Source organism: Argiope bruennichi, chromosome X1 (assembly GCF_947563725.1).
Source record: "Argiope bruennichi chromosome X1, qqArgBrue1.1, whole genome shotgun sequence".
In the NCBI taxonomy this organism is placed as follows: Eukaryota; Metazoa; Arthropoda; class Arachnida; order Araneae; family Araneidae; genus Argiope; species Argiope bruennichi.
In genome coordinates, this window is record NC_079162.1 from 90,150,839 (window position 1) to 90,161,878 (window position 11,040).

Below are 11,040 nucleotides of genomic sequence, written 5' to 3' on the forward strand. Positions count from 1 at the left end.
CAACTTGACCTCGACGGCAAACTGTTAAAAAAAATTGGGCATATGGAGAGGAGATTTTTTTTTAATTGTTGGAAAGAAACATACAGTTTAGACTTTTTTATGATAATGGCTCGATCAAAATAAAATCATTTCTTAATATTTGGGAGTTTGATAGTCTCAGACTTCCAAATAGATAGATTGTGATGCTAAAATAATTTATCCTCTCCTTTCAATTCAATACCAGAAAAACTTCTGTTTATTCGTTTGATGTATATAGTTTTGAATAATAATAAATAAAAAAAAATCTACCTGAACTCAAACAACTACTGCAGAAAAAATTTCTTATTACATATTTCGCAAACTGACGAAAGGAATGCTTAGTGTTTAGCATGTATGACTGAAATTTTTAACAGCCTATCAGATAGTATCATAGTAGAAAATTGTTAGATTAGAGGATTTTTTATTAATAAAATTACATTTTAACAAGACCCCACGTTAGTTTTTGCTCAATATATAACAGTAAATATAATGTATAGCATAGATTCGAAATCGTAATTTATCACTGAGCAACACCCTATTAAAATTATTAAAATTCGAACGGAATGTTTTAAACTCACAAACCACCGCTACACGTAAATATGATGGTGTTACACCGCGAATGAGTAAATTAAGCCACGAACCTTCTTCATTTTATGAGCTGTTTTCCAAAACAGCTTTGATGACATATTGATAAAAGACACACCTGTAATTCTATCCTGGCTTTGATCACAAATTAGATATTGAACGTTTTTAATCATTCCTAGTGGTTAGTCATTTCTAGTCAAACTGGAAAGGAATAATTAGATTTGTTGATGTATATGAAATGTTTTAAAATTCAGTAATTCTATCGAAACCTAGGATTATATGGAGGGGGAAGGGAAGCCATCCGACATCATTTCTTACAAATTTTTTGGAGTCTTGCCATTTAATAGACATTTTGAACGGGTTTGATTCAAATGTAAAATCACTTTAAACAGCAGTTCTTTCGACTATTATTATGTTTGTTTGTTTTTAAATATGGTACTTTTTTTTGCTGTAATACAAATTGTTCTTTATTCTTCTTTTTTGTAATGAAGAATTACAAAGAAAAATTTCTTATTTCAAATAATGCGAGTTCATTTGTATGCAGTGCTTGATTATCAAATTAAATTACTTTTAACCTTGAAGATTGATTTGAAGTTCAAATCCGGTAATTCATTCGCAAGTTTCTTGTGAGAAAATAATTTTGCAAAAGATGAGCATCTGATAATTAAGCTTCTAAATCAAAAGCTTTGTGTGTGTGAGAGAGAGAGAGTCGGATTGCGAAATAGTAGATAGAAAACATGCTTTTATAAGTAATAGTTTTTGTAGGTCAGATTAGTTAATTAGAAAGAAAGTTTGAGAATTGCTTGAATTGGAATGGAGTCTCCAAGGCAGAACGTTAAGCGCTCCATTGCATATAATTGAAAAGTTCGAGCATATTTGAGCTTAAAATTTGTTTTAATATCTGTGATTTACTCATAAATTTCAGACTGCAATATCCTTTCTTGATATTAATGTAAGTAGTTAATAAGATTTATTTCACTTTACTTGCAACATTTTCTGAGACGGAACTTTTTGATTTCAGTAACATCATTGCATTAAGCCTAAGGTTATATTTGTGGAGATTACTTTTACTTGATTCAAATAACTCGAGTTTTTATTATCATTATAAAAATTGATTATCTAGCTTCAATTTCTTTGGCTTTTCATGAAAAACTTTTTTGTTCTTGTTTATTTTGTGTAATAAATTATTTCGAGTAATTATCAAAAATTCTACTTCAGTTCTTATAAATATTGCTTAAAATTACGAACATATTAAGATTCAGAAAATATTACTTAAAAAAGTAATTAATCTTCGTAAGTACTAGTAATGACCGGTATATTTCAAAAATCAATAAAAACTAAACGGGCAGCGATAAAAATACACCGTCTGTTGCAATATGCTTGGGAGAACAGTAAATTTTCAGGCAGACAAACTTGCGAAATTAGTTACAATTTTCAACAACAGATGGCGCTGCATTCTGGAAAAAAATCTAAACTACGATATTTTTCAAATATCCGCCATGAGCAGCTATAACATGGCGTAGTCTCAGAATGAAATGAGCCGAAACCCGTGTAAACGTCTCAGGCGGGATGGCTTCACATGCAGAACAGACGTATTGCTTCAGTTGTTCAATTGTTTCTGGATTGTGGCGGTTCACCTGATCTTTCAAGTGTCCCCACAGAAAGAAGTCGCAGGGGTTCATGTCTAGCGATTTCAAAATTTTTCAAACAGATCCTTTATTGTATTGCGTTTCGGCTCTTTGGTTACATTAAACTTTCGTTGAAAACTTCGTCTTGTTGCAACAACACTGTGTTCTACGCGGTGGAATTCCAACACCAGAAAAATCCTTTGTTCTAAGGAATAAACCATTTTTTCACAACAAACGTGCAATCTGTGAATGGTACACGCTTAAAGCAGAAAGACGACTTACAGAATGGCGAACTCGGACTGCGTTTTCTTCTATATCTTTCAAATCGCCTGCAGCGCCATCTGTTGTTGTAAATTGTAACTAATTTCGAAAATTTCTCTGCCTGGAAATTTACTGTTGTCCCAAGCATATTGCAACAAACGGTATATTTCTATCGCTGCCCGTTTAGTTTTTATTGATTTTTGAAATATAGCGGTCATTTTTGAAATACCCGGTATATATATGTAGGTTGGTTAAAATTAAACTTCCCCTATAAACAGCATCCTACAACGCAAACACGTGAACGGATTGCAGGGAAATTTATTATATAGACTATACACGAGATGCGCTCACAAAATTTTTAGAAAAAAAAATTAGTTCCAAAATGTCCACCAGAGGGCATTTTATCTGGAAAAACAATAAATTTAACCGAGTAAACGCCCAAAACGGTATACAGAAACAATATTAACAATTCAGAACAAGAATTAAAAGTAATAAAATGAAAAATCAGGAAAAGGGGTCCATTCGAGGGAAAAAAAATGGCGAGATTTGCATGCTTGCTACGATGCGGAGTCGTTTTCATGTTTTATGTCGATGTTTCCGGCTGTAATGATGACGGTATCTTGTTGCGACGTTGTTGTGACATTGAATGACTTAAAGAACTCCATAACGCTTCATGTGCAAAGCATCACAACTGATCAGTTACGATCTGCTCCTGGACACATTGTCCATCGACTTGAAGTTTTGCAGATGAATGAGGGTGGTTACATGAAGCATCTTTTCCCACATCATCCTGGACACGCTTAACAACTACTCCTCTTGTGCAATTTCGTCCTAATCTGTTCTTGTTTCTGCAAATTAAGCTGTTTTTCTGAAACAGCGTTCTGTTATTTTAACCTAACGTTTAGTTAATATGGTTCGATGACAAGATGGTCAGAAACTGTTCAATAAATGTAGCTAGTCAATATATATTGTTTCTGCATTCGATTTTGATCGTTTATTGTGTTAAACTTATTGTTTTTCTATGAAAGGCGTACTCTGGTGGACATTTTGGAACTAAAACATTTTTTTCGGAATTCCTTGAGGGCATCTCGTGTATAGTCTATATACAAATTTTCGTTGCGTTCGTTTCGTCCGTTCACCCGTTTTCGTGGTATGGTGTTTATTGGGGAAGTTTATTTATAACCACCCTGTAGGTATGTGTGTGTGTATATATATTTAAACATATATGTATATAAAGAACAGAAAAGCACATAGCTTCTAGTAATTTTTAAATTCATTACTTTTGTATAATGTTACCATTAAATAGTAGCTAAGATGAAAATGAATCTACCTTCGCCTTCCAACTTGCCAAGAGGAATTTTTGTTCATAAGATAAATAAATTTTGCATTAGTTGCTTTCTTTTACTGAAAATTAAAAATTATCTTTTTATTCACTCTATATCAGTCTCACTATTTTTTTTGGTGAGGAAAAAATAATCCCTTTCACGCTTTCTATACTTGCACACGAGACCAAGAAATCTAAAGGGTGGCGCTGTCAAAGGCTATGATCCGTATTTTAAATCTAATTTTAAATTAAATTAATTAAATATTGCTTAAACAGATGAAATATGCTTTAAAATATCAATTTTCACAAATTAATGTCAGCCAAATTCGTAGTTTGTAAATATAATTTTTGCATACGAGTAATTTTCCAATTTCGGATTAAAGAAAAATTTTATTTCGTACGTCACTTTTCTTCTTTTAGAGAATTCTTATCCTATTAAATTATTCGGCTCTAATTATTTTCACCATTTACTTTAAACTGATTATTGGAGCAATTTAATTCTAAATTATTCGAATTTATCAAATTACATTATTGGTCCTATGATGTATGTGACATTTTGCGGACGTGTTGTACCGACTGAGGATGCTTGAAACGAATTCATAAAATATTGGCATGAATATACAGAGAAAATATTTTCATATTAACCCTTCCTAGGTCCGTGGGAAGTATGCTTCCCACCAAATTTCTCAATCTTTGTATGAAATTATGTAGATTGACATAAGTTCTAACAAATTTTTTTAGTAAGTCAGAAACTTAGATGCTTCAGTTCTTTATCTCAGACAAAATGATGTGTCTTGATTTATTACTTAATTATTAATTAACCAAATTAATTAATTAATCAAATTAAATTTATCTAATAAGCGAAATGAATCCCTTTTCTTATTCTAATTTCAAGCCTAAAAATATTTTAACATAATATGACAAGAAAAAATGGCCTTTTAAAGGGTTAAAAGAAGTCTGCGTCAGAAACTTTTCAGTTTATTGATTCTTGTAACAATCACAGTAATTTACCTAAAGAATCCAAAAATTAATTCAGTGTTATAGATCCATGAATTCGCATTATCAAGAATATCTCTTTCACTCTTTCTCTCGCATATATATATATATATATATATATATCTGAAATTTTTTCTGCTAATTAATTTTAAGCGTAGACAAGAAGCTTTAATAATCCACAAAAATATGATTTTCAAAATAATATGACAGTAGCGTAGTTTCCTTTTCTATAAATAGTATATTCCCTATTTGTCTTCGTAATATTGTCCGATGCATATCATTCCTACTTCTTCAATCTATTTTTCTATAGAAAATTTTGTGTTCGTCGGTTGGTTTATAAAGAACATCTCTTTCCCCAAAATTATTCCTTTGGATTTCTCTGATGATCTTGTTAACATTTATATGTTATATTATAAAAAATAATTAGCTTACGAATGCCAAATTGACCTAGACGACAAACTCTTACAAAAAATTGGACATATGGAAAGGCGAAATTTTTATTTTAATATTTGGAAAGAAATATTGGTTTTTTAAACACAGTTAACACATTAACTGTATGAGCTCGGCTAGTGTGAGAATTCCAGTTAATCAAAGTACTACGCCGTTTTTCAAGGGCGAAAACAGAATAAAATCGTCTTTTCCTTTAGAGAGATAACAGGAGGGGGATACCCACTGAGCTATAATTCAAATGCGTCGTCAGTTTTTATCCACATGGGGTTGTTATTTGCGGTTTGAAGGAAAGGTTTGCTTAATTTGTGATTCTGAATTGGCATTGACACGTGTTTCAACGATTTTAGGTACATTTTTTTTTCTTTGCATTTCATCTTTGCTATAGAATTAAGAGTAAATTTTAAAAATAAAATAATGATAAATTAACTAGACATAAAACATTATTATCTTCGAATCTCTTTCAGATATTTTTTTAAATGTATTTTCTTACATATGAAGTATGAAAACATACGATGATAAAAATAAAGTTGGGATTTTAAGTTTGTATTTTAGAATTAGTGTTTTTTTTAATTATTTTTTAAATCTTTAAAAAGCATCTGAAAATTATCATGAAGTCTTCAAAGAACAAGAAACTATTTTAGCAACAAAAATCTTGAAAATTCAAGCTTTTTTTATTTTATAATTATTAATAGAATAATTTAAATTTATTTATTGAAGTAAAAGTAGGCATGCTTTTATTTGCTTTTTAACTTAACCAAAATATTTTTACAAACTTTGTAGATATAGTGTACTATTAAATAAGGTGTTGGTGGCTCGAAAATCTGAAAAGAATTTAATGAAAGAGTTTTTAAAAAATGTATCTTTAAAATTTATTATTTTGCCAATATAAAATTTAAAACTTCTCAAATTACCAAATATCAGAAGTAATATAGAATGCATTTTCAGTAAAGATGATCGCGAAGAATATTTAACACAATTCAAACTTCTTTTGCTTCTTCAAAAAAATCTATTTTCATAGATAAAGTACATAATTGGGCGGTGGAAGGGGGGGTGCCCTGGCGATATTTCATAGAAAAAAGTTATCCTTACCAGTTCTTCAAATGATCATTTTATTTATTCTCATTAAAAATGCTAGTACATGTAGAATTTTTACAGCAATTCAAATTAAACTCTGAATTAAAATAAATATTTAATTTCAAATTAATACGACGGCGCCACCTCGCTTTTAATTGAAGTTCCACTGCTATATTTAACAAAATATATCGTTTCAAGGGAAACGATTTAATAGATATAAAAACACTCTCCTTCTCCAAAGATGAATTTCATCACATTGGGCTTTTCTTATATAAATTTTTTTCAAAACTTTTTAGTGGTAATTTCATTACACAATCGTTTCGTACATCCACTCAAAATTTCATTCTTTCACAGATTTAAAACAGTCAGATATACCTTCGTGAAATTCGATATTTTCTTTTTAATTTTGAAGCAATTTTATTTATACATTCAAAGATAATTAAACTTGAATATTGTTGGCATGTTCAAGCATTACATTATTAATTACATTATTTGTCCTATGATGTACGGGAAAATTTGCAGACATGATGTACCGACTGAGGATGCTTAAAACAAATTCTTAAAATATTATCATGAATGTACAGAAATAATATTTTTGTGTTAAAAGATCTGAGGCAGAAACATTTCAGTCTATTGATTCATGCAGCTATCAGAGTAATTTACCTAAAGAATCTTTCCAAAAATCAATGCAGTGTTATAGATACATGAATTCGCATATTATGAAGGATATATATATATATATATATATATATATATATATATATATATATATATATATATATATATATATATATATATATATATATATATATATATATATATATATATATATATATATATATATATATATATATATATATATATATATATATATATATATATATATATATATATATATATATATATATATATATATATATATATATATATGAAATTTTGTCTGTTAATTCATTTTAAGCGTAAACAAGAAACTTTAATAATTCCTCACAAAAAAAAAAAGGAAAATTAAATTACCACTAGAAATACTTACGCAGTTTCCTGTTTCTATAAATACTAGATTCGCTCTCTACTTTATCGCATACCAACCGTTGCATATCAAACATTTTTCTAGAATACTTTTTTTTATGGGATGACCTTCGTCTTCCAACTTGCCAAGAGGAATTTTCGTTACTAAAATAAATAAATTTGCATTAGTGGTTTTCTTTTTCTGAAAATTAAGAACTATGTTTTTATTCACTCTATATCAATATCACTATTTTATTTTGTGATGAAAAAATTATCCCTTTCATGCTTTCTATACTTGCGAACGAGACAAATCTAAAGGGTGGCGCTGCCAAAGGCTATGATCAGTATTTTAAATATAATTTTAAATTAAATTAATTAAATATTGCTTAAACAGATGAAATATGTTTTATAACATCAATTTTCAGAAATTAATGTCAGCCAGATTCGTAGTTTGTTAAATGTATTTTTTGCATATGAGTAATTTTCCAATTTCTCATTAAAGAAAATTTTTTTATCTTACGTCACCTTTGTTCGTTTAGAGAATTCTTGTCCTATTAAATTATTAGGCGCATAATTATTTTCACCATTTACTTGAAATTGATTATTGGAGAAATTTAATACTAAATTATTGGAATTCATCAAATTACATTATTGGTCCTATGATGTAAGAGATATTTTGCATCTTGTTAAAATTTCTATGTTATATTATCAAAAATTATTAGCTTAAGAATGCCAAATTAACCTAGACAGCAAACTCAAATTTAAAAAAAAAATGGACGTATGGAAAGGCGAACATTTTTTTTTAATAGTTGGAAAGAAACATACAGTTTATTTTTTTTATGAAATTGACGCGATCAAAATAAAATCATTTCTTAATATTTGGGGGTCTGATACTTTCAGACTTCCAAATAGATAGATTGTGATTCTAAAATAATATTTTCTTTCATTTCAATGCCGGAAAAACTTCTGTTTATTAGTTTGAGGTATATAGTTTTGAATAATAATAAATAAATAAATCTTGCTTAACTCAAATGACTATAACAGAAAAACTTTCTTGTTACATATTTCGGAAACTGACGAAATGAATGCATAAAGTTTAGCACATATGAATGAAATTTTTAAGTCAGCAGAAAGTATCTTAACGTGCAACTATTAGATTAGAGGAATTTTCATTTATAAAAATGAATTTTAACAAGAACCCATATTTATTTTTGCACAATATGTAACGGTAAATATTACAATTTTAGCATAGATTCCAAATCATAAATTATCACTGAATAACAACCTTTTAATTTTATTGAAATCCGACCGGAATGTAATTCATTTGGGCTTATCCCCGGACAGTAAAGAGCGTGGCACTCATTCTTTTGCCTTGACCATTTCCGTCAACACCTAGATTGAATCTTTAGTCTAAAACACACAGACCACCGTAGCACACAATAAATATGACGGTGCCACCTCGCTTCTAATTGAAGCTCCTCGGCTACATTTTAAAAAATTATCGTTTCAAGGGAAACGATTTATTAGATAAAAAGACGCTCTCCTTCTCCAAGGATGAATGTGAAAGCATTGGGTTTTTCTTATATAAATTTTTTTCAAAAATTTTTAGTGGTAATTTCATTACACCATCATTTCATACATCGACTCAAAATTTTATTTCTTCTCATATGTAAAACAGTCAGATCTACCTTCGTGAAATTCGATATTTTCAATTTAATTTTGAAACAGTTTTGTCAATACATTCAAAAATAATTAAGCTTGAATATTGTTGGCATGTTATTTCATTTCAAATGGTGTCTTTTAATGAAATATTGCAGAAGTGATTCAAAATTATTAATTTGGCGGGGTTTATTTAGCCACTGGTGATTGTGGTACGTATTTAAATATAATATAATTATTCTTTTTAAATTTCGGTTAGTATGGCGGTGCTAAAGATAGCAGTCGGCCACAGCAAATCCCGTCGATACTGCTACGTTCAGTGGTGGCGGGGTGGTCGGCTGAACGCAAGAAGAAGTATGGCGGCGCTGCTAACCCTCTTGGAATGAGAATCTTCTATCAGCAGTCTATGACAGAAAAGGGAATGTAATTGTTTGGAGAATGGAAGTGAATGCTAATGGGATACAATTTTACTTTGCACAGTATATATACACATATTTAGAACACAGATTCGAAATTACATATTATCACTGTGCAACAATCCATTAATATTATTGAAACCCGCCCAGAATCTAAATCTCACTGAAATGAGTTGGTTTGACGGGATCCTATTCCCGGTAATGATTAGGGATGACGAATATTTTACGAGCGGTTATTACGTAACCAATATCAAAAATACTTTTCTAAGAGGTGTGTGATTCAAATCCTTGATACGATCTTACTGGTGATATTCCGATTACAGGTCTTGGATCACGATAGAAAGTAACAATCGATACGATCTGTCCAATGGAAGCTCTCGAACAAGAGTTCAATCATGCATAGGGAAAGTCCCTTGCCCACTAAAGTGAACGGACCGGTGTTTCTTGGAATTATCGAATAATTGAATTGCATATCACTGAAACTTATCGGAGCTGTGACTTCACTGGAAAGTGTGAGGCTTCACTGCAAAGTGCGAAGTCACCGCTCCACTTCATGGGAATGACCTTTACTTTCCGATATTCGCATTTGGCGATGCCCTATTCCATAAAGATGATTTTTAATTGCTTGTGACATGACTATTATTGCATATATTCTGTTTATTGCTGGCTCCATCTATTGGTAGAATAGAGGACATAAAGTAAACATTTTAAAGATTTGACATATATATTTAATTCAAATTTTTCAGAAAATAGTTTACTCTAATAAAGAAATTAAATAAATAGTCTTGAAAAAAATCAAATTTAAGAAGTAAGCTGAAATAGATAAATTAATTCAATCACACGTTACTTAAATTAACTATTAATTACAATTAATTTTATATTTAATACTAATTAATAATTTTTAATTAATAATATGATTGAAATAACAGATATTTGGAACAAATATTTAAAAATAACAAAAGCAAAATTATTTGTTATTCAAAAAATCGTGGATTATGCATCTCTAGTAATGATGGACTATAAAAAGCTTGGCACTCAGTGGCGTCTCAATCGCAACATTTATCCCTATGGGATGGGCAAATCTATCGCAAACTGTACTTTTCACATGTAAGAGCGTTTGACCAAAAATGGCGCCAGGAATAAGTGCTGTCTTTTAAATATTGAGTTGTTTTTCCTGGTGTGTTGGGAACGGAATAGTATTATCTTAAAACATATTTTTCAGTAACCTTTATAATTTTTTATTGGATATTTAATACACATTCCATAATACACATCCAAATTTATAGAACGATTAATCAATATAAATTCCGTTTCATATTTTATAAGCTTTCCTTTGTACATTATTTCGTTATAACGAATGCTGGAGAAAAATGATATAGTGTTTGTTAATCTTTCTGTACAAATGAAAAATTTCAAACTATTTATTTTCTTCTAATGGCTTTTACTTGTTTTCTCCTGTTTTTTTTTTTTTTTTTTTTTTTTTTTTTTTTAATTACTTCTGTTGCTGTTTACAGGGTTCTGAATTTCCTGATATTAATGAATCTTGAAATTATTTAAAAGTACTTATTCATTTACGGAAAAATTTCTGAATAATATGGAAACATATTTTACATTAACACCAAAT